This window comes from Notamacropus eugenii, chromosome 4, assembly GCF_028372415.1.
Source record: "Notamacropus eugenii isolate mMacEug1 chromosome 4, mMacEug1.pri_v2, whole genome shotgun sequence".
In the NCBI taxonomy this organism is placed as follows: Eukaryota; Metazoa; Chordata; class Mammalia; order Diprotodontia; family Macropodidae; genus Notamacropus; species Notamacropus eugenii.
Window position 1 is genome coordinate 332,278,258 of NC_092875.1, and position 24,909 is coordinate 332,303,166.

Genomic DNA, 24,909 nt, shown 5'->3' on the forward strand with positions numbered 1-24,909 from the left:
AGACCAAAACGTATACTTTACACTTCTGTCTGTTTTATTTGTCTATTTTTCAGCTGTGTGACCTTTAAAAAGTGGCTTCCTTTTCTGGAACTCTGTGTCTTTACTCTTCATGAGGAAAATCAAGGTACTGAGTGAAGATTAAATTATTCTAATTCCTACTTTTAAGGAATTTACACTCCAACTAGGGAGATAAGAATGAAACAAATCAGTTCAAATCTACCTCAGCCCATGTCTCCTAAGACTATCATCCTCCAGTGATCTTCTCATTCTTTCAAGGCCTCTGCACTAGCAGCCTCTTTCTCGAATTAGTGAAGTCTCTTCTAGAACCTCCATTTAAGAAGGTGCCTACATAAGGCATGCTCACTTCAAAACTGGCTCAGCCCATGATTCTCCACTCTAGTTTTCTACCTTCCCCATTCCCCCATTTTACTTTCACCTTCCTTTTATGTGTCTTCCTCCCGAATAGAATGTAAACTCCTTGAGGGTCAGAGTGGTCTTTACTTTGGCTTATATTTGTATTTCCAAAATTGAACTCAGTGCCCGCCACCTAATAAGCACTTAATGAACTTTGCTGTTCTTGTTCTCTCCCTCTCTCTCTCTCTCTCTCTCTCTCTCTCTCTCTCTCTCTCTCTCTCTCTCTCTCTCTCTCTCTCTCTCTCTCTCTCCCTCTCTCTCTCCCTCTCCCTCTCCCTCTCCGTCTCTCTCTCTCTTTCTTTCTCTCTCTCTCTCTCTCTCTCTCTCTCTCTCTCTCTCTCTCTCTCTCTCTCTTCTCTCTCTCTCTCATCTCTCCTGTCTCTCCCTTCCTTCCTTCATTCCTCCCTCTCTCTTTCTTTTCTGGTTATATAACAAAAAAATGCAAAAAGGATATAAAAAGAATGTAGCAGCTTAGTTTCCTCATCAGTAAGATGATGGGATTGGATCAGCTGATCACCAAAATCCTTTCCAAATCTGAAACCTCTTTTTTTATGTCAATAAGTGTCCCAAGTTCTATACCTAAAGGTTAAAAGGATTCAGAGTGAGGTTGCCAGTATCATGGAAAATCCTTAGTCAAGGCGGGTTTCTTGAAAGTAGGAAGTATTCTGAAAAAAGGAGCATAACTAACATCTCTTCCAGATGTAAGAGTAAAGGAATGAAGTTATGGACTTACCTGGAAAAGCATGTACTTATTTCCACAATATGGACCAGGGGTACAGATAAAACCCATAACCCATCAGTTTCCAACAACCAGTCAGGCCACACACCCAATGAAACTCCCCTGATTTTACTCAACCTATATGATACTTAGAGTAAACACACATTTTACTTAATTAGCTAGCACAGGTGTATAATTAGGCCAATCCACCTGAAGTATCTGTCTGTGTGGATGACTAGCACTCGGTCTTTTGCAGTGTACTTTTGTACAAATGAAGATGAGAACATATCTACAGATGTAAGGGAAGGTAGGGGTCATCTAGTCACTCCCTCATTGTACAGAGAAGGGAACGATAGCCCAGAGATGTTGTGACTTCTCCATAATCACAAAACATCAGAGCAAACGTTCAGACCAAAGTCTCCTCACTCTAAACTCAACATTCTCCTCTCTAGCCAGCCTCTCTGCTTGGTTGTTCTTTGTTTTGTTCCCTCTAGCTGACAGGCTCCACTCCAACATTATTATAATATGTAATATTATGTATGTATGTATACATATATATGTGTGTGTGTGCATACATATGTATGTATATATGTATGTGTATCATATATAGCCAGTGTATATAAATGAATGTATAAATGCATGCATATATACACATATATGCACATATATGTGTGTATGTGTGTGTATATATAGAGAGAGAGATGTACTTATATCTCTCTCTATATATGCATATATTTATATATTTCCAGTACGTATAAATATCTGACCACTGACCATTACCAAAAAACCTTTGGTTCTCCTGCCCTAACCTAAATGCCAGGGGTACCAAAGCTCTGCCACTGAGCACTTTCACACAACTTCAAAAATGAAAAAGAAACTGGGAGAGTAAACTAGAAGGCCAGTCTTGCCTCCAGTTGGAGGACAACAAAGAAGGAAGAATGTGGTTCATAGTCATCGAATTCTATTCTTACAACTTAAAGGATATTCCAGGATACCTAGGCTAACCAGTTAGTACCTGAACAAGAGTCACCTTTACATTATCCCTAGCAAGTGATCCTCCTTTCATCTATGCCTGAAAACCTCTCATTATGAAGAACCCATCAATGAAAGAGCAAGTCTTTTTTTAAAATCACCTGCAAAGCATAAAGGATTGTGCTAGGCACTCAGGATATAAAGATGGAATGACACTTGTTCTGTCTTTAAGGAATTTATGTTCTATGAGGGGAAACAACACATATGTACATATATTAGGGCATGTATAGAAAATACAGACTAATACCCTATATTTGAACATCAAAGGGACTATTGAGTCTATCAAGTTCATCCCTCTCATGTTATACATAAGGAAAGTGAGGCTGAAAAAGGTTAAGAGACTTGTACAAGGTCACAGGGTTCGTGTCTGAGGTAGGATTTGAATTCAGGTCTTACTAATTCAAAAAAACTTAAATTACAAGATGGTTTAGGCAAGGAAGACACTAGAAACTGAAGAAATCATGAAAGGCCTCATGAATAATGCTGAACTTAAGCTAAACTTTGAAGGAAACGAGATTTAAAGTAGAAGAGCTGAGGAGAGAGTATATTTCCTACCTTTCCCAGTTCTATCAATGCCTCTTTCTATCCTAACAGTCACATTCTGCAAGGTTCACACACATTTTGATTCAGTTCATATATACTTTCTCTTCTGATCTATTTGCAAACTAGCCTCTGTGGGCTTCCATCCCCAGCCCTTTCTCACTTACCCTAACTGAAGAGGAGACAGACAACAGACCCTGATACAGAAGAATGAAACAAGTCCCAGCCAGTAGCAATGCTAGCAAAGTTTAGCTTTTCAAGCAGAGACAGAACAAAGACATCTATCCCACAGAGATTCAGAATACAACCCTGAGTTTGTCCAATGATTAGCTTCATTTTACCTAAAACAGAGTTATTTGGAGAAATAAGCAATAGAATGAAAGACACACACATACACACACACACACACACATACACACACACACACAGATTTCACATTCCTGAATTCAAAGGAATCATAGAGCTAGGTGGTGTTTTTTCACTCCTAGATTCATATCATCCCTGATGATGTTATATTGCTGGGGTTTTTTGTTCCATAATGTGTAGGCAGAGAGCAAATGGTCTCTACCCAGTAGATATAGATCAGCTCAGAAAGCTCTGCGGAACTATTAAATGCCACTTTTAATCATGGTAAGAGGGAGGGAGGGAGATAGCTCATTACAGAGACCAGGTTATTTTATCATATGTGAATATAGGGTAGCTCTAATATCCTGTGTAGAAAATAATCTCTTTAAAACACACTCAGTGGGGAATTCAGTGTGTTTGGGATGGGGGGGGGAGGAGTGACTAGTGAAATTAGGTTGTAATGAGTACATTGTTAAAAATCAATCAATCACTAATGTTTGTAGACTGCCTGCTCACATTCTTTATCAGGAAGGAAGGAAGGAAGGAAGGAAGGAAGGAAGGAAGGAAGGAAGGAAGGAAGGAAGGAAGGAAGGAAGGAAGGAAGGAAGGAAGGAAGGAAGGAAGGAAGGAAGGAAGGAAGGAAGGAAAGGAAAGGAAGGAACTGTTAAAAAAAACATGTCTTCTCAACATTTGGGTTTTTTTGTTGTTGTTTCGTTTTGGGTTTTTTTGTGCAAAACAACTTTGACTCAAAACTGGGACAGAGCACTGGTGCACCAAGCCTTGTTACTCTCCTCCTAAAAATGTTGTGTCCGAGGTCTTAGTGTCCAGCAGAGGCTTTAAGCCTTTACTCTGACATAGATCAATGACACTTGAATTACCCCAGCACAAAGGCCACAGAGAACAGTTTGCTGGCACTCCATGTGTATGCATTTGTGAAGAGAAGTATAAAAAAGTGAGGCAAATGGAGTACCTTGGAAATCATAAAGCACTATAGAATATAAACTATTATCTATTTTTCTGTCTTTGTGTCTATCTGAATGTCAGTCTATCATTTGTCCATATGTCTGTTTATCTATCTATCATCTATTTATCATGTCTATCTGTCTGTGGAGCAGCTTTCTCTAAATGACTGAATTAAATATCTAAATCCTTTGTTGCCTTTTAGCCCTATTGATGAAGGCCTAGGAAAGAAAACCTCAATGGTTCAGCAACCTGTGTCAAAAATTTAGAGCTGAAAGACACCATAGAGGCCATTAAGGCCAATACCTTAATTTTTGTTGTTGTTGAGTCATTGAAGTCATGTCCAGCTCTCCATGACCCCATGTGGAGTTTTCTTGGCAAAGATACTGGAATGGTTTCCCATTTTCTTCTGCAATTCATTTTACAGGTGAGGAAACTGAGGTATGCAGGGGTAGTAAACGTCTGAGGATACATTTGGACTCGGGAAGATGAGTCTTCCTGACTCCAGGTCCAGCACTCTATCCACTGCACCACCTAGCTGCCCTAATTTTACAGATGAGGAAATTAATACCTATAAAGGTTAATTCACTCATTCAAGTAACAGAGACAGTAGAGAAAATAACATTCAAATCCATATCTTGTTGACTTGACAGTTAGAAGTTTCTCTTTCCTCTGCACCAAGCTAGCATAGATCTTTTTTTAATAACATTTGAGTGACATTGCCACCACTCCAGTTATCACAAGAACTCTGTTCACCTTGAAAGTCATATACTAAATTGGCATAATAACACTCCATAGTCATCATGCATTGTTCCTCACCCTCATACACCTCAAAAAGAGTTCAGAAGCCTGATATGCATTTTTGGAAATATCACCATCTTCTATTGCTAGATTATCAGAGCAGCCATTAGAGCACATTTGAAGTACTAGGTCCCTGGAAGTTTCAAGGCAATTGGAAAGGTTTTCTTCCAAGAAAATTAAAATGCAAATTATAATGCCTGCTTAATATCCTTTGGAGAACCTGCAAAAATTTAGTATTTACTCTGAGATGTGTGCATAGGTGCATAATTGTGTTAATATGCAGGAGGGTAGCTCATCCTGCTTATTAAATCTTCCCCTACATTTTACAGCTTTACAAATGTCAGGTTGTTTGGCCATAACTCTCCTGCTGAGGACCTCTTTACTTATAAAGCATTCATATCTGCCACATAAAAGATGCTGGTGAGACCATGATTCAACAATTAACCCATATATCTTTATCTAGCTTCTTGGTCCTTTTTTGTCCCATTTCCCCCTTCTTTTCTTAACCTACTACTCCAAATGCTATATTTAAAGAAATAGCTTTATGCTTATCTGGGGGACAAAACGTCATTATGAAGACTTGATTCTATTTGGCAAGCCCTAAATTCCAGATTAATCAACTCCTCCAAAAACAAGGGAGGAAAATTCACAAGATGTAACCTCATCATGGTTAGCAGAATATTAGTATCCATAGTCAGCCATCTACAAAATTGAGAAATTGATAATAGTTGTCTTCGAGGGCCCAAACCTCCAGTTTTAGGACTCTTCTTCCCTCCTATGGTAGCTCTGCCAAAAGAATCAGTTTTTCAGGCTTCCCTGTAAGCTGTCTTTATTCCTACACTCAGCCTGTCTTCCCAAAGCACAGAGTCAATATGGAAGAAAGATCAGGATTGTATGGAACCTGATGGCAGCAGTACAGGTGAGTGAAGATAAATATCAGTTGTTACTGTTTTGGCCAGAAACCCTGAGGAAATCCCCTCCCAGACTGATATTTTTTTTTACTAGGTAATGTAACCATTCTCTATTTCATTTCTTATCTATCCTTAAGTACTGAATGGATGTTGCCTCAGTCAAATTAAAGATCTTAGCTTAAAAAGGTCAAGCAAGATCTCCCACAGCATCCAGGGCGATCTCCAGTCATCCTGATCTATATCTTACCGCTGGACCCAGATGATTCCAGAGGAGGAAGTGAGACTGGTGACACTGGATAGCCCTTCTTCATTGTAATCCTATTCACTTGCATGTTGTAGCATCACCTCCCTGATGTCATGGTTCTCTTCCAGAATAAAGGACAAACAAACAAACAACCAGTAGTGCTTTAACTAGGGTAGGGCAAATAGCACTTTATCACAGAGCACTCAAAGTAGGAGGCCATTGTCTGTACTCCATTAGCAGGTTATAAACAATTGAGCTTAAAATGTACTTCTGAAGAATAATTAGTTAAAATTAGAAATGATCAGACTTCTTCTTAGCCCTACCTACTACAATTCAGGTGAGCTTCCTCTCTTTTTGGTGTCATTATATTTTCAAGTATCAATCTCCTTCCTCATCCCCCCCACAATGAATTTATCTTTTTTTTTTATTTTTAAGTTAATTTGAGGACACTTTTTATGCTATCTTGCCTAGGTGTATAATGCGAAACTTATCCTGGAGTGAAAAATGCTAATTACACATCTGATCTCAGGCAGCGTTCAAGAAAGGTTTTCCTTTGAAGGCCCCCTGCACTCTACCCTCCCCCCCCCAAAAAAAATAGAAAAAAAAAACTATTGTGGAAAAAAGCTGGAATAAAAATTGATTACATGGGCATTTACAGGAGTCCTCTCACAGATATCTGTGAATGGCATACAGTGGCTAATTTATGATGGATAAGAAATACTTAGAAATATGTGGAAAATAGCCTGTGCTTGTGGAGTGTATGGGGAGTGGCATTTAATTACAGTCAGTGATGTGGAAACAGGAGAAACATTGCAGATAGCAATGCAGAAGAATGTGTGCTGTTTGCTCCTTGGTTTCCTTCTCTTCTGTTGTCCTTGTAGTATGTCAGTCAACAATAAGCATTTATTAAAAACCTGATCTGTGCTAGACACTGTGAAAACAAAGAAAGGCAAAAACTCGGTCCCTGCCCTTAAGAAACTTATGTTCTAATAGTGGAAAATATTAAAATAACTATGTACATACTGGGCAGCTAGGTGGCACAGTGGATAGAGTACAGGGCCTGGAGTCAGGAAGACCTGAGTTCAAACCAGACCTCAGACACTAGTTGTGTGAGCCTTGGCAAGTCACTTAACCCTATTTGCCTCAGTTTCCTCATCTGCAAAAAGAGATGGAGAAGGAAATGGCACCCCCCCCCAATATCTTTGCCAAGAGAACTCCAAAAAGGGATCATGAAGAGTCAAATACAACTAGAAAATGACTAAATAAATGAACATACTATATATCACTAAGTACATATGTATGTGTATATATGTATTATGTGTATGTATGTATGTATGTAATATACATAGAAGAGTTTGGAAGTAACCTCAGAGGAAAGAGGAAATGGAGCTCAGAAGGTCTCCTGCAGAAGATAGGATTTGAGCTGAGTCTTAAAAGAAGCCCAGAAACCAGAAGGTGGAGAGTGAAGAAGGAGGGAATTCCAGCCATGGAAGACAGCAGTGAAAAGTGAAGAGATGGAGTTTCTTGTGCCAGAAACAGCAAGACCAGTGCTTTGGAACATAGATTGCGTATGCAGAGGAGTAAAGTGTAAGATTGGAAAGGTCAGTATGTATGATTGATTGTTTTTCTTCTTTACTGCCTTAGGCCCCTCTGTCATGAATAACCTGTGCACCACCATATGCCCAATGATGGTGAAAATGGGCAGGGATGAAACATCTCTGTTATCTGTCCATCTTTAATCTATAGAAAAGTTTATTTCCAGTAATTCCCCCAAAGAATGGTTCAGGATGGATCAGTGGAATAGGGGAGAGATACAAAGAGGCCTATGTCCTAGACTTTTGAAAAGGGTAAACTAAATTACCTCTAAATTTCTTTCCAAAGTCTCAGATAGATATCTTTTAAACTCCCTCTCTTTTCTTCCCTCCCTTCAAAATCTATTCTCAGTTAGTATCTAATAAACTAATTAACATTTAGGTGTTAGCTAATAACACTTAAAATGTTACTCTTCTCTAGAACATTTGCATTTTAACAGGAAGCAACTGTTTACCCCAAAGCTATACATATCTAAAAGTGAAATTTCATGAATAAGTGACCTAACAATGGCAGACAAGTTTTTCTACAGCATATGGAGGTAGGGGAAGGGCCCAGGGATAGGAAGAGCTCTATTCCACCAACCTTCTGTCTATCCCCTAAGGTTGGTCCTTGTGGTTCCCCAACCAGTCCCATGAAAATGTCAAGGTACTCCACAAGACAAATCTCCAATTCCAGAACTTCATTTCTCTCCAGCACAATTCTAGCTGTCTTACACTAGGCACTGGAAAGAGAACTCAGAGTCAGAGGGCCTGAGTTCACATCCTAGGTGAGACACTTATACTCCTGTTACCTTGTGAAAGTGCATTAAACTCTGGATGTTTGTCTCCTCAACTGCAAAATGAGTGGTTTAGACAAATGACCTTTGAATTCTCTTCTAGTTCTAAATCTAGGATCTTATAATTTTTCCATTATTGCTGGGTAAGTAATATGGATAAATCTTCCTCTTCATTGTGACTTAATCTACATGTCTAAGAAAAAATAACCAAAACACAATTTGGTGCTCACACTGAACACAAATAGTTTAATTCCCAAGGTGAAATTTACAAGAATCTTACAAACAACCCCAAACAGAATTAGAATGTAAGTGCCATTTTTATGACTACTCTAATGTCCCCAGGATAAAATCTATAATATATCATACCCATTAAAGCACTTTATTGCCAGGCTGCCTTACTTACCCAGCATCTATGGATTCTGAAGGACAACTTTCAGTCACCTCATCAAAAATACTTTCTTCAAAACAAAACTTATTTCCGCTTTGTAGTGAGCCTCTGGTCAGGTTAAGTCTATAACCCAGGCTTCTACTGCACCACAAAGAAATGTTTTAATTAAGTCCTCATTTGATCATCCATCCCCACAGATATTCAGGCTACTGATATATAATTTCTTAGTAAAAGCCTCTCGACATTAAGTGACAATTTTCAAAGCACCTTGACAATATTTTCTCATTTGATTCTTTTAATCTCTGTAAGCCTCATAGGTAGAGAGGTATTATGATTCACATTTGACTGTTGAGGAAACTGAGGTCCAGAGAGATTAAGTAACTGCTCAGTCACACAGCTGGATCATATTATTCTCAAACCATCCTCTTCCATTGGAACAATGTGACCAATCAGAAATGTGAAGATTAGGCTGACCATGTCTAGCTAAATATTTGATCTGTCTTTCAGTAAATTCTAAACCAATATCATGCTAATAATAATAAAAAAATTTAAACATCATTTTCAGACTTTTGAAAATGATAGTGGTAGATTTAAATATATTTCCATGTACTGCCTACTTTACATAATAGGCATTTATAGTAGTTTTTCAATAAATGGATGTGAAGGTGAATTGAATTTATTAACTCTCAAAGCACACTTTAAATATTAAAAGGAACCAGAAAGAAACAATTCAAGTATTATGGAACACAATCAGGATAACACAGAGTTTAGCAGCTTCTACACTAAGGGATCAGAGGGCTTGGATTATGATATTCCAGAGGTCAAAGAAGTTAGGATTAAAACCAAGAATCACCTACCCAACAAAACTGAGTATAATACATCAGGCAAAAAAATGAAATTTCAATTTCCTTGATTTGGGAACTCTGGAATTTGGCTACAACATTCTTAGGAGTATTCCTTTTGGGATCTCTTTTAGGAGGTTATTGATGAATTCTTTCCATTTCTATTTTGCCCTCTGGTTCTAGAATATCATGGCAGTTTCCACTGATAATTTCTTGAAAGATGATGTCTAGGCTCTTATTTTTTAATCATGGTTTTCAGATAGACAAATAATCTTTAAATTATCTCTCCCAGATCTATTTTCAAGGGCAGTTGTTTTTCCAATGAGATATTTCACATAATCTTCTATTTTTTCACTCTTTTGGTTTTGATTTATAATTTCTTGATATCTCATAAAGTTGTTAGCTTCCATTTGCTCCATTCTAATTTTTAAGGAATTAAAAAATAACATCTTGAGGGGGGCGGAGCCAAGATGGCGGAGTAGAAAGACGCACATACACATAGCTCCGAACCCATAACCCACAGAATGGCTAGAGGGGAGTAACTTAAAGCGAATTCTGCACCCAGAGGCCACAGAATATTGGAGTGAGGGAGATTTCTGTTCTGGAGAGACCTGCAAACCTCTCGCGGGGGGTCCTTCGCGCTGCGGACTGGGCACCGGGACTGGGAGCTGAGTGCAGCCCTGCAGCGGTCGTGACACCGTGAGGAAAAGATCCGAGTGGGCTACGGGGACGGGATCTCCTGCGGCCACGCAGGTCCCTCCACCCACAGAGGGAATTGCAAACCTCTCGCAAAAGGTCCGTCGTGCTGCAGACGCGGAGCCCAGCCCTGCGGCGGCCGCGGCTCCGAGAGGTACAGATCCGAGCAGGCTTCAGAGACGGGATCTCCAGTGGCAGCACAAGCCCCTCCACCCACAGGTGAGGACGGTCGGTGAGAGAGTCTCTTTGGCGGGTCGAGAGGGGAGTGGGGTGCCCCCATGGCTCGGGCCCCCCCGGGAGATAGAAGCTGAGAGGCGGCTGCAGACAGGGGCTCCCCAAGCGAGCGGCAGCCTGGATCCATTGTGGAAGGTCTGTGCATAAACCCCCAGAGGGAACTGAGCCTGAGAGGCAGCTCTGCCCCACCTGATCATCTGAACTTAATCCTCACACTGAATAGCAGCCCTGCCCCCACCAAAAGCCCTAAGGCGGGAAGCAGCATTTGAATCTCAGTCCCCAAACGCTGGCTGGGAGGACCAGGAGGCGAGGTGGGTGTGAGGAGAATATTCAGAGGTCAAGCCACTGGCTGGGGAGAATGCCAAGAGAAGGGAAAAGAAATAAAACTATTGAAGGGTACTTTCTCGGAGAAAAGACACTTCCTCCCTTCCTTTCTGACGAGGAAGAACAATGCTTACCATCAGGCAAAGACACAGAAATCAAGGATTCTGTGTCCCAGCCCACCCAATGGGCTCAGGCCATGGAAGAGCTCAAAAAGAATTTTGAAAATCAAGTTAGAGAGGTGGAGGAAAAACTGGGAAGAGAAATGAGAGGGATGAAAGAGAAGCATGAAAAGCAGATCAGCTCCCTGCTAAAGGAGAACCAAAAAAATGGTGAAGAAATTAACACCTTGAAAACTAGCCTAACTCAATTGGCAAAAGAGGTTCAAAAGGCCAATGAGGAGAAGAATGCTTTCAAAAACAGAATTAGCCAAATGGAAAAGGAGATTCAAAAGCTCACTGAAGAAAATAGATCTTTCAAAACTGGAATGGTACAGATGGATGCTAAGGACTTTATGAGAAAGACAGATATCACAGAACATAGCGAGAAGATTCGAAAAATGGAAGATAATGTGAAATATCTTATTGGAAAAACAACTGACCTGGAAAATAGAATCAGGAGAGACAATGTAAAAATTCTGGGACTACCTGAAAACCATGATCAAAAGAAGAGCCTAGACATCATCTTCCATGAAATTATCAAGGAAAACTGCCCTGAGATTCTAGAACCAGAGGGCAAAATAAATATTCAAGGAATCCGCAGAACACCGCATGAAAGAGATCCAAAAAGAGAAACTCCTAGGAACATTGTGGCCAAATTCCAGAATTCCCAGGTGAAAGAGAAAATATTGCAAGCAGCTAGAAAGAAACAATTCAAGTATTGTGGAAATACAATCAGGATAACACAAGATGTAGCACCCTCTACATTAAGGGATCGAAGGGAATGGAATAGGATATTCCAGAAGTCAAAGGAACCAGGACTAAAACCAAGAATCACCTACCCAGCAAAACTGAGTATAATACTTCAGGAGAAAAAATGGTCTTTCAATGAAATAGAGGATTTTCAAATTTTCTTGATGAAAAGACCAGAGCCGGAAAGAAAATTTGACTTTCTAACACAAGAATGAAGAGAACCATGAAAAGGTGAACAGCAAAGAGAAGTCATAAGGGACTTACTAAAGTTGAATTGTTTACATTCCTACATGGAAAGACAATATTTGGAACTCTTGAAACATTTCAGTACCTGGGTACTGGGTGGGAGTACACACACACACATGCACACACGCACACATACATAGAGACAGAGTGCACAGAGTGAATTGAAGAGGATGGGATCATATCCTTAAAAAAAAATGAAATCAAGCAGTGAGAGAGAAATATTGGGAGGAGAAAGGGAGAAGTTGAATGGGGCAAATTATCTCTCATAAAAGAGGCAAGCAAAAGACTTATTAGTGGAGGGATAAAGAGGGGAGGCAAGAGAAAAACATGAGGTCTATCCCATCACATTCCACTAAAGGAAAGAATAAAATGCACACTCATTTTGATAGGAAAACCTATCTCATAATACAGGAGAGTGGGGGACAGGGACACAAGCAGGGTGGGGGGGAGGGTGGAGGGGAGGGCATGGGGAGGAGAATGCAATCCGAGGTCAACACTCATGGGGAGGGTAAGGATCATAAGAGAATAGAAGTAATGGGGGACAGGATAGGATGGAGGGAAATATAGTTAGTCCTATACAACACAACTAGTATGGAAATCATTTGCAAAACTACACAGATTTGGCCTATATTGAATTGCTTGTCTTCCAAGGGGAAGGGGTGGGGAGGGAGGGAGCTAAAGAAGTTGGAACTCAAAGTGTTAGGATCAAATGTAATGTTCTTACCACTGGGAAATAAGAAATACAGGTTAAGGGGTCAAGAAAGCTATCTGGCCCTATAGGACAAAAGAGAAGATGGAGACAAGGGCAGAGAGGGAGGATAGAAGAGAGAGTAGATTGGTCACAGGGGCAATTGGAATGCTTGGGTTTGGGGGGGGAGGGGATAAAAGGGGAGAAAATTTGTAACCCAAAATTTTGTGAAAATAAATGTTAAAAGCTAAATAAAAAAAATAAAATAACATCTTTAAAAATATGCTGGGCAAAAGAGATCAAAAAAGTCAATGGGGAGAATGTCAAAAAACAGAATGGGCCAAATTGAAAAAGAGATACAAAAGAAGAAAATAATTTCTGATGAATTTCCTCTGACTCGAAAGGTGCAGATGCTCACCAAGGCTCCTCTGCTGCTTGGAAACAATGCTAGGTAGTGAACATAATGACAATACAATAGGCTGCAGGTTTCTCTTTTTTTTTAAATCAGTGGCAGGATTTCCTTTCTGTGGCTGCTTTTTGGGATATACCTGCTCACTGACGCCTCTCTCCTCTAGCATCCTACATACCCACATGGAGACCACTTCAGCATTCTCATCATTGTACTTCACAATAAATGGGTGGCCTATTAAATCCTCAGGTGCTGACCTTTCTTTTGGCTGCTTTTTCATGCACTGAGTGATGAAGTATACAAAAGATTCAGAGAACTCTCCAGTTAGAAGGACTGGTGAATCCCCATCAACAATGCACTGCAGTAGCTAGAGAGGCATTAAAGATCCCAGGTTTTTCTGAGTCTGAAGATATGGAAACCTCCCAAGAGCAAGCTCCATAGAAGACATTCCTGAGCTCCAAACATTGAAATGGATTCCATCATGCTCCACTGAAGTTCTTTCCAGCACCATATGAGCATTTGTTCTAACATACGTCTTGCCGATATATTCGGCAGCTGAGCGCTAACTCCAGAATCCCATAGCTTTACCTGTCGCTTTGTGTTCACCAACATATGGGCTTCATACTTTTGTGTAAGGTATTTAAACTCCACAGGTAGGCTAGGCCTTTAACAACTGCTCCTGCAATCCTTCCCAGGACACGCTCTGGAATTCTTCTAAATATGTCCAGAGATCCCCCCATTCATGAATTCTGTACATATTGAAATCTTATTTTCTACAAAAATTACACCATAAAATCCTATAATATATGATGAATCACACTTATAAAGAATTTTCAATTCAGACATACTTTGTTTTTGAAGTTCCAGTGTAATATCTAGCAATATCAACTTTACAGCTAATATTTTTCCACTTGGTACATGATTAGCTTTGTAGACTATGCCTCCATTGTCATGACTGAGAGTGTCTCGATACCATATATCTTGTTTATTCATCTGGCCATTGGCTAATGTTTTGTTTTTTTTTTTCAATTCAGCAGAAGACTTCTTTAAGTTATCGCTTGGAAATGAATCCGAAACTGCTAGGCTGCTATAATGAGAGGGCCTGACTAGTATATTCACCTTCATGCCATGTATGTTCCATTTCTCAGGAGGATTGAGGGCTCTTGGAAATATCTGCAGAGGTTCTACTAACTGCCCATCTACTTGCAGTTCCATTACTATGGGATAATAATATGACAGCATGACCTTCATTTCTTATAGTAATTTGATCACCATCCTCATCTTCATACATATAATGCTGAGTGATTATGATATTTAGCCCCAAGTTGGAAGCATGATCACTTTTCATCCCTGGGAAAACCAGAAGGGAGGTTGAGTAAACACAAAGGATAAACATGGTGACAAGCCTGGATCTTTCTGACTTTCATCCTCATTCAAATGCTGTAGTTATTGCACCAGGCAAAACCTGTCCTATCACATTCAGCACATCCCAGAAAGCAACTGAGACCCAGCTCAACCATCTGAGATCTTGATCTGAACCACCAGCACCTGGTTCTTCATAGCATGAGAGGGGCCAAGGGCCAGTCACAGCATTACAGATCACTGAGCTCACATCTTTGGGGTAGGATGTGAAAGATAAGCACTCACTGCCCCTCTGGGGAGCATGAACATGGGTTGGACAGTCAGAGAATGGGGAGGAGGATGAATGTTGGGGTGGGGGTTTGGGAGGGAGAAGGATAGAGGTGGGAATAGGATGGAGGGGAGAAAAGGAAGGAGAGGTGAGGGAGGATAGTGGGGGCTTAGAAGGATGAAAGAAGAAGAAAGCATTGAGAGAAGGATGGAGGAGGGATTGGGAGGATGGAAGAGGGGATGGGGGGGTTGAGAGAGTGATGTAGACTTGTTAGAGGGGAAGGGATTAGGCTGCAGAGCCTGCCAGAACCCACTGTCTGTGTGTCAGGGCAATGGGGGCCTGGTCACCCTGGATGTGTGGACAGGTGGGGCAGTGGGATGACTAGGAGGGAAGGAGTACTGGCTATTGTCTGTATAGGGGAGGTGGGCATGTGAGGAGGGGGTAAAGTCCACTCTGGCTCCTCACTGAGGGTGTCTGGGAGTTATCTCAGTGTGGGGAGATGGGGGACAACTCAGGGGAAGTGGCTTTGGTGCCCCTTGAGGAAGAGGAAGGCAAAGGGAGACTAGGAGGAACAAGCCAAACCAGTCCTGTGGCTGGCCGTTGGTGGACTCAGCCTGTTGCAGCTCCCTAGAGTCATCATTTACAGATATTTTCAGGGATTTGGGGGGAGAGCTCAAGCAGGTCCCTGCTTCTACTCCACCCTCTTGGCTTCACTGGCCTGACCACTCTTTCTACACTAAGCTAGTATAGGCCTCAAGGTCATCTAGGTCCTCAGGTGTGGCCCTTTGACTGAATCTAAACTTAACAAAACAAATCCCCTTAATAAAAGGATTTGATCTGTAAAACCTTGGACTCAGTCAGAAGACCACACATGAAGACCTAGAAGGTCACATGGAGTCTTGAGGCTGCAGGTTGCCCCACCCTGCTCTAGAATCTTCTGATAGGGCCTATTCTCAAAGTCTTTCCACACAAATGATACAGACCAAAGCACTTTCTCAGGTGGAATAGAGCAAAATATTACCTAAAAAGTGATATTGTATCACATTGGTGAGGAAATATATGAAGACTTCATGTGGTGGGACATAAAAGTGTCAGTTTTGTTCTTTGTATTTGTATTGTATTCTCAGCTCCTAGTATATTGTGTGGAATATGTTAAGTGGTTAATAATTGGATTTACTGATTTAATATATGACTGTTGATGGAGAGATAACTACATTGGGATATAAGATTCAATTGTAGCTTTGCCACTGGATAATTGTGGGATCTTGAGTAAACTGTTTAAACTCTCTGAAACTCAGATTCTTTATTTGTATAAATAAAGAAGTTAGGCCATATGATCCCTAATGGGACAGCTAGGTGTGGATAAAACATTGGGCCTGGAGTCAGGAAGACTTATCTTCTTGAGTTCAAATATGGCCTTAGAAACTCACTAGCTGTGTGACCCTGGGCAAATCATTTAACCCTATTTGCCTGAGTTTCCTCATCTGTAAAATGAGCTGGAGAAGGAAATGGAAAACCATTCCAATATCTTTGCCAAGAAAACTCCAAATGGAGTCACAAAGAGTCAAACATGGTTTTTCCTTCCTGGAGTCCCCTTGCCTCCAACTTCTGCAACAAATAGCAGCTAGGGGAGAAAAGTTCAAGTCCTCAGCTATGGAAGATCCTTAGGGTTGTCTTGCTTCTTGGTTAATCTTAGGTAATTGTAACACCAATGCAATACCCACAGCAACTGCTATGGATATGCATGTATATTCCAGGGTAAATTCCCAAAATATAAACTCTCTTCCTCAAAAATGAAACCAAGGTATTTATTCAGAAAACCAAAGCCATCATAGTAACCAAGAAATCTATACACACTATCAATGTAGGGAGCACAGTCATCCCCAAGCTTTCCCACCATCAAACCTTCCCACAAACAGGCTCCCTTGGGCAAAATCACTCCCTCTCTCACTCATGCTAGCTGCTCTGATCTGCCTGCTCTGTCTCAGCTCCACCTCACTCTCTCTTCCTGTTGTACCCTTCCATTTCCACCCATTCAGCAAGGCTCCTTCCACCATCAGCTCCATGTGACTCAAGTTGTGGGCTGGGTCAGAGATCAAAGCAGGTCATCTCAGTATATTAAGGGACAGGGAAGGTCTTCAAATTCCCTTACCATTTAAAGACCTTAGATAATTAATTTATTTTGCTTGTTACCCACTCCAACAAAGTGTAACTGAAACACAAAAAATAGGAAGAGAATATTAGAGGAGAGAAGAAAACAGTGAAGTAGGGACACTTGGATATTTTTCATGTATTTGCAATTCACAGCTTCTTTCTTACTTGCCTAGGATGTCAAAGATACAATCTTTCTGAAGAGGCCACATATCCAAAGCTAAATCAGATCAGGGCTCCTCCTGTCACATGCAAACCAATGCATGCAAGAACTGATCCCTCTTTGTAGTTTTGAAAGACAGGGATATCCATTCTAATCCCAATTAAAAGGCATTGTGAGTTGACACAAATTACAATAGGAGCTCAGCATCATGGACCCTCCAACAGGGGCCAAAATCTCGGCCAGGAAGAAATGGGAAAGACACTTAAGTTTGTTGCCATTGTTTTCTCAAACATAAAATGTGGATAATAAAACCTCTACACTTCCGTGATAGTTTTTATGTGAATTAACTAATTAATGATTGTAAAGTGCTTAGAAATACAAAATATCATGTAATTGCAAAGTTTAATCGTCAAGATAATAGTGCCATAATGGTAGGTTGCATATTAGTGAAAATATCATATTAAAAGAATGAATATTACAATTTTGATCTCTTTTCTTCTGAATTACATTTGTGTCTTTCAAAATAGCACTTGATATGATAGGAGTATTATTCTTTTTATTTAATAATATTGTTTCATCCAGTGACACTGCCTTCCCCTTTGTTCTGTGACATACCAGTGAAATGAAAACTCTTTATAGATTCAAAGAATAACCTGAAAAGCAAGGTAAAAGTTTTCTTCCACCACACACCAAAGTGAAGAGCGGAAATATCTGCTGCTTTACTAAACTGCTCCCCTCTTTGGTTTTCATTTTTCTTTTAGTGAAAAGACATATTTAGCTGGGAAAGATAAAGAGGCACAACCAAATCCCTTGAATTTTTTAATTCACATTTTGCCTGTTTGTTTGTTTTCTATCTCAGCTCACATAGCTCATTATATCATATTCCTTGAGAAGACTACTTTGTACCCAGAACTTTGGGCTCCCACAGAGGGCAGTCTAACGGGAAAAAAGAATAGATCCACCAGTTGGCTCTTAAAAGACCAGGTTGATGGCCTGTTCCTGGATCCTTCCCTCACCTTTAGCAGAGCAAGGTAGATAAAATTTCCCTTCCTTTTCATCTTTCCACCCATGCCATGAGTCTGCAGGCTGTCCTTCAATGATGATTTTTTTCCCCTTTAAACCTGCTTTATTTAGTTTAGCTTTTTTCATCTGAATAAATATGTGAAGGGAGGGAATGGGGCAGAACATCAAGAGGCAAAGGATTAGATGAGCTCCAAGGACCTTTTCTCTACCAGATCCTGCATATTTAAAGATTAACCAGCATGTATGAGCAAATCCACTGTAGCAGTATTTCTGATTGTGATTCTATTTAGACATTTGTGCTTTTAGAGCAAGAATTCTTTTTTTTTTTTTTTTAATTTTTTGACATTATTTTTTTTTTTTATTTAGCTTTTAACATTCATTTTCACAAAATTTTGGGTTACAAATTTTCTCCCCTTTTCTCCCCTCCCCCCTCAAACACCAAGCATTCTAATTGCCCCTATGACCAATCTGCTCTCTCTTCTATCATCCCTCTCTGCCCTTGTCTCTGTCTTCTCTTTTGTCCTGTAGGGCCAGATAGCTTTCTATACCCCTTTACCTGTATTTCTTATTTCCTAGTGGTAAGAACATTACAGTTGATCCTAACACTTTGAGTTCCAACTTCTTTTCCTCCCTCCCTCTCCACCCCTTCCCTTTGGAAGGCAAGCAATTCAATATAGGCCAAATCTGTGTAGTTTTGCAAATGACTTCCATAATAGTTGTGTTGTATAGGACTAACTATATTTCCCTCCATCCTATCCTGTCCCCCATTACTTCTATTCTCTTTTGATCCTATCCCTCCCCATGAGTGTTGACCTCAAATTGCACTCTCCTCCCCATGCCCTCCCTTCTATCATCCCCCCCCACTCTGCTTATCCCCTTATCCTCCACTTTCCTGTATTGTAAGATAGGTTTTCATACCAAAATGAGTAGGCATTTTATTCTTTCCTTTAGTGGAATGTGATGAGAGTAGACTTCATGTTTTTCTCTCACCTCCCCTCTTTATCCCTCCACTAATGAGTCTTTTGCTTGCCTCTTTTATGAGAGATAATTTGCCCCATTCAATTCTCCCTTTCTCCTCCCAATATCTTTCTCTCTCACTGCTTGATTTCATTTTTTTTTAAGATATGATCCCATCCTCTTCAATTCACTCTGTGCACTCTGTCTCTATGTGTGTGTGCGTGTGTGCATGTGTGTGTGTGTAATCCCACCCATTACCCAGATACTGAAATGTTTCAAGAGTTACAAATATTGTCTTTCCATGTAGGAATGTAAACAGTTCAACTTTAGTAAGTCCCTTATGACTTCTCTTTGCTGTTCACCTTTTCATGGTTCTCTTCATTCTTGTGTTTGGAAGTCAAATTTTCTTTTCAGCTCTGGTCTTTTCATCAAGAATGCTTGAAAATCCTCTATTTCATTGAAAGACCAATTTTTCCCCTGAAGTATTATACTCAGTTTTGCTGGGTAGGTGATTCTTGGTTTTAGTCCTGGTTCCTTTGACTTCTGGAATATCCTATTCCATGCCCTTCGATCCCTTAAAGCAGAAGCTGCTAGATCTTGTGTTATCCTAATTGTATTTCCACAATACTTGAATTGTTTCTTTCTAGCTGCTTGCAATATTTTCTCTTTCACCTGGGAATTCTGGAATTTGGCCACAATGTTCCTAGGAGTTTCTCTTTTTGGATCTCTTTCATGCGGTGTTCTGTGGATTCCTTGAATGTTTATTTTGCCCTCTGGTTCTAGAATCTCAGGGCAGTTTTCATTGATAATTTCATGAAAGATGATGTCTAGGCTCTTCTTTTGATCATGGCTTTCAGGTAGTCCCATAATTTTTAAATTGTCTCTCCTGGATCTATTTTCAAGGTCAGTTGTTTTTCCAATGAGATATTTCACATTATCTTCCATTTTTCCATTCCTCTGGCTTTGTTCTGTGATTTCTTGCTTTCTCATAAAGTCCTTAGCCTCCATCTGTGCCATTCTAATTTTGAAAGAACTATTTTCTTCAGTGAGCTTTTGAATCTCTTTTTCCATTTGGCTAATTCTGCTTTTGAAAGCATTCTTCTCCTCATTGGCTTTTTGAACCTCTTTTGCCAATTGAGTTAGGCTAGTTTTCAAGGTGTTATTTTCTTCAACATTTTTTTGGGTCTCCTTTAGCAGGGAGCTGATTTGCTGTTCATGCTTTGACTTCATGTCTCTCATTTCTCTTCCCAGCTTTTCCTCCACCTCTCTAACTTGATTTTCAAAATTCTTTTTGAGCTCTTCCATGGCCTGAGCCCATTGAGTGGGCTGAGACACAGAAGCCTTGATTTCTGTGTCTTTGCCTGATGGTAAGCATTGTTCTTCCTCATCAGAAAGGAAGGGAGGAAATGCCTGTTCACCAAGAAAGTAACCTTCTATAGTCTTATTTCTTTTCCCTTTTCTGGGCATTTTCCCAGCCAATGACTTGACCTCTGAATATTTTCCTCACACCCACCTCACCTCCTGATCCTCCCAGCCAGTGTTTGGGGTCTGAGATTCAAATGCTGCTTCCAGCCTCAGGGCTTTGGGCGGGGGCAGGGCTGCTATTCAGTGTGAGATTAAATTCAGATGCTCAGGTGAGGGCAGGGCTGCCTCTCAGGCTCAGTTCCCTCAGGGAGTTTATGCATGCACCTTCAACAATGGATCCAGGCTCCTGCCTGCTTGGGGAGCCCTGGTCTGCCGCTGCCCCTCAGCTTCTGTCTCCCGAGGGGGCCCGAGCCATGGGGGCACCCCACTCCCCCCTCGACCCGCCAAAGGGACTCTCTCACCGACCCCCGTCACCTGTGGGTGGAGGTACTTGTGCGGCCGCTGGAGATCCCGTCCCTGAAGCCCTCTCGGATCTGTTCCTCTCGGTGCCGCGGCCACGGCAGGGCTGTACTCAGCTCCCAGTCCCGGCGCCCAGTCCGCAGCACGAAGGACCTTTTACGAGAGGTTTGCAGGTCTCTCCGGAACAGAAATCTCCCTCACTCCAATATTCTGTGGCCTCTGGGTGCAGAATTCGCCGTGAGTTACTTCTTTGTAGTTGTTCTATGGGTTGTGGGTTCGGAGCTATGTGTATGTGCGTCTTTCTACTACGCCATCTTGGCTCCGCCCCCTAGAGCAAGAATTCTTAAAGATTTTTGTGTCATGGACCCTTAGGCAGACTGGTGAAGTCAGTGGAGCTCTTTTCAGAATAATATTTTTTACATACCTAAAATAAAATACATAGGACCACAAAGGAAACTAATTATATTGAAATACAGTTATCAAAATATTTTAAAAAACAAATTCCCTTATCCTTAGTTAGAACTCCTGTTTTAGAAAAGCTACTAGAGTTTTAGATGGAAATTTTATGTAATCTTTTTTTCTCTCTTTTTCATTCCTTCCTTCCTTTTTTTCTTTCTTTCTTTTTCAGTTTAGACTTTTGATTTCAATGGTACAGGAAACTATCCTGTGGAAAGACTCTACTGACAAACTGATAACTCATCTGTAATTGATAGTGGTAGAGAGTTGCCTGGGGACACTGAGAGATTCTGATTTGTCCAAGATCATATGACTAGTATGTCAGAAGTTTTGCTTGAACTGGATGGGGACTTGTATTCTCCCCTTAATCCTCTATGCAATATTGTCTCTTACAAATAAGAAACTATCCTTTTTATTACTCTTAATATGTTTTTATTCTGTTCTTTTTAATTTATTTTTTTTTCTAATGAGGGATCTCCCTATCTCACCTAGGTTAGAAGTATAATGACCACTCACAGGCCTGGTTCAAAAAATTTCATCACAGGGCTTTAAACTGTTCCATTTCTGACCTAAGCTTGCTTGCCCCTCTTTAGTAAGGCCAGTCTCCCCCCAATATACACATATACACATACACAAGGGGAATTCACTGTGTCAGAGCCAGATGTAGTACAGAGACCAGATTAATTTTAGGTCACTGCAGCTCAGTACTCCCATACTTAGGTGATCCAACAACCACAAGAAAATAAGAAGATAAAATCCTTGAACCTTAGAATTTTATAATCTTGTTAGAGAAAGAAGATTCACATACATGAAAGAGATAAAGATGATACAGTTTGTGTGACTTAGATAATAAGTTCCATAAGAGGTCAAAAAATAGAGTGGGTTTGATCAAAGTGGGTTTGATTATTATGGGAAGACTTCCTGGAGGAAGTGACTTAGCTTTCATTTACTTTATCCTAATTTTTATATAAGCTCCACTTTTACATTCATACAAACACTGCATAATGTTTTGAACTGGGTATTTTGTGCAGTGATATGAGGGAGATTATTCTAGATCTGGAGTATGAATACTTGGCGTCAAGTACTGGGTTCAACACTTAGTAGTGCTACAATTCTGAGAAAGTCATTTCTGAGAGCAGGGATAGAATTTTAGCCTTTCTTTGTATCCTCAGTACATGGCACAAGCACTGTAACATAGAGAGTAATAAAAGCTTCTTTACTGACTGAATGAAACGTTGGCTTCAGTTTCCTCATTTACAGAAAGACAATAACGATACTTAAACGTTCTACCTCAAGGGCTATTGTGAAGATCAAATTAAATAAGCATATTAAAATACTTTTTTTCCTTATCTGCTACCTTAAAACAACTCTGTGATACAGAAAGCTTAATTTTTATTAGTCTCACTTTTCAAATGGAAAATGCAAATCAGGTCTGAGTGACTTGCCCAAGGTCAATTAGTAGATGGTGGAGACAAGATTGGAACTCAGGTTTTTGTTTCTCAAATTTATTCTTAGTCCATTGTTCTTTCCTAAAAAATATGAAAGAAAGATTTCCTTCACCTGTGTATTTCATTCAATATGTCCTGAAATTCAGTCAACTTGCTGTAAAATGCTTTCACATCAGAGGCGGCTAGGAGTCAGAAAGACCTAAATTCACATATGGCCTAAAACATACACTAGCTGTGTGGCACTGGGCAAGTCATTTAACCTTTGTCTGCCTCTATAATAATAGCATCTACTTCCTATTTATCCTATCCTATTTATGAGGGCCAAATGGGATAATATTTCTCAATCACTTAGCACAATGCCTGCCCTAGGAGTTTAATAAATGTTTGTTTCCCTATTTCCTTTCTCCTATCTCATCATACCTTAGGGGAGAATGAGGTTTATTCTAATAATGTTCAACCCAAGCTTTGGGCCCTATGACCTGGAGATCAAAATCTCTTATATGTCTTTCCCTTTCCATCCTATTTCTATCTCCCCCTCCCACCTGGCCCCTGTCCTCTGCTCCCCAGCATATCATCAAGAACATTTCCCAGACTGCTCTGGGAAGAGAATTTTGATTCTACAGAATTTTAGCAAGTTGTACACCAACTTTTCCAACTATACACTAAGAAAGTGTATCTTATCTGTTGTGCTTTAGGGAGCTTAGAGTAGAATAATGGTCATGGCAATAATTCAAAAGTGAATCCAGAACACGTTAAAGTTTGAAGGATGCTGGAGATTGAGAAAAGATTTATAGCTTCAGATAACAGAAGTTAAAATCTATATTTCAATGTACTTTTATAATCTGTGCAGTTGGCAACATCATTTCTGTCTCTTGACTGAAAGACGAAGAAGTTTTCTCATTGTGTTTTTCCTATAAATTTCTTTCTTGTGCTGGAGAGAAGCCTTCATTAAAGGACAAAAGTAAATATTCATGTTAAAGTATAAGTTTTGGACTTTTCTTAAAACCCAGCTCCAATAATCTACTCATTACACTTTTCACTTTGGAGAAACTTCCAAAAGAATTTTTATCACCTTCCTGTTTTGCCTCTGTCTACATAAAAGGCCCCCTAAGTGCCCTGAGAGGGAAAACATAGGGAACAGTTTGAGCTATTAAAAAGATCAAAATAATTTGACTAAAAATAGAATTTTAAGGCAAGTTAAAACCACTGAACCTATTTAACTAGGTTGGTTTTGTTTTCCCTCTCAACCAAACATAAACACATGGTTTGTGAATGGGCAATGGCAGGCACATTTTTTTCCCCTTTGGGGACATCACCAAGAATCCGACTAAGAGCGCCCCCCCCAGGTTGAAATTGCTTAGTGTGAATCCAAGGAAGCAGTATTATAGAATCAATTATTTTCACTTTGCTATGCCAAACATTCCATTTGCTAATGAATATGGCTTGGTTATTGGGTAGACAGAAATTAAGTGCAATTTAATAATAATAAATTCAATTCATAATTTTAAAAGTTCTGCATTTGTGACTTGATGATTCATGTGTAAAGTCGAGGGTTCTACTGAACACATGGGTCCCCTGAAAACTTGCCCAATTTCAAGGGGCATTGTGGATCCATGTCTATTCCAAAGTTACAGGTTATGAGTGAACTAATTCACTTTTTTTTAAATCAGCCCTTTAGAGGACACATTAATTCAAAGCAAAAAAATAAGTTAAACAGTAGAGTAAAATAAGCTTCACAGCCTCTCATAGGTTGCCAGTGCACCAGTAAGATAATGGACACATGACACCATGGAATAAGTATGGCCAATGCAACTCAACCTCCTCCCTGTCAAATCTTTGTTCCCCGATCCTGCTGCTTGCTTTTTTATAGATCCCAACATCTCCTAGAGGTCACACTGAACTCTTTACTGAGTTATTCTTTTTGCTACTCTGTCCTTCTGATGACTGAAAAAATTCTCTGTTATTACTAGCTGACAACTCCACTAAGTGGCAGCTATGGATTATAGAAGAGCCGTTCTTTCAGCTCCTAGCCCTAAGAGCATTATAGTTCTGTGATTCCAGTACCTAGCCATCAGTTTCTAATCATATCACTAAAGAATCTTTTTTTTAATGGAACTTCTCTGCTGACACTTGTACTCTCAATCTAAACTGATGTTTCCTTTTAACTTCTCTCATTCTCTGGTTGCTAT

The 24,909-nt window shown here is 40.1% G+C and overlaps 1 pseudogene; it reads right to left on the minus strand.

Annotated features, from left to right (window-relative positions):
- Positions 1-919: 919 nt before the first annotated feature.
- On the minus strand, positions 920-14,661 carry LOC140502551 (dual specificity mitogen-activated protein kinase kinase 5-like; annotated as a pseudogene).
- Positions 14,662-24,909: the final 10,248 nt, after the last annotated feature.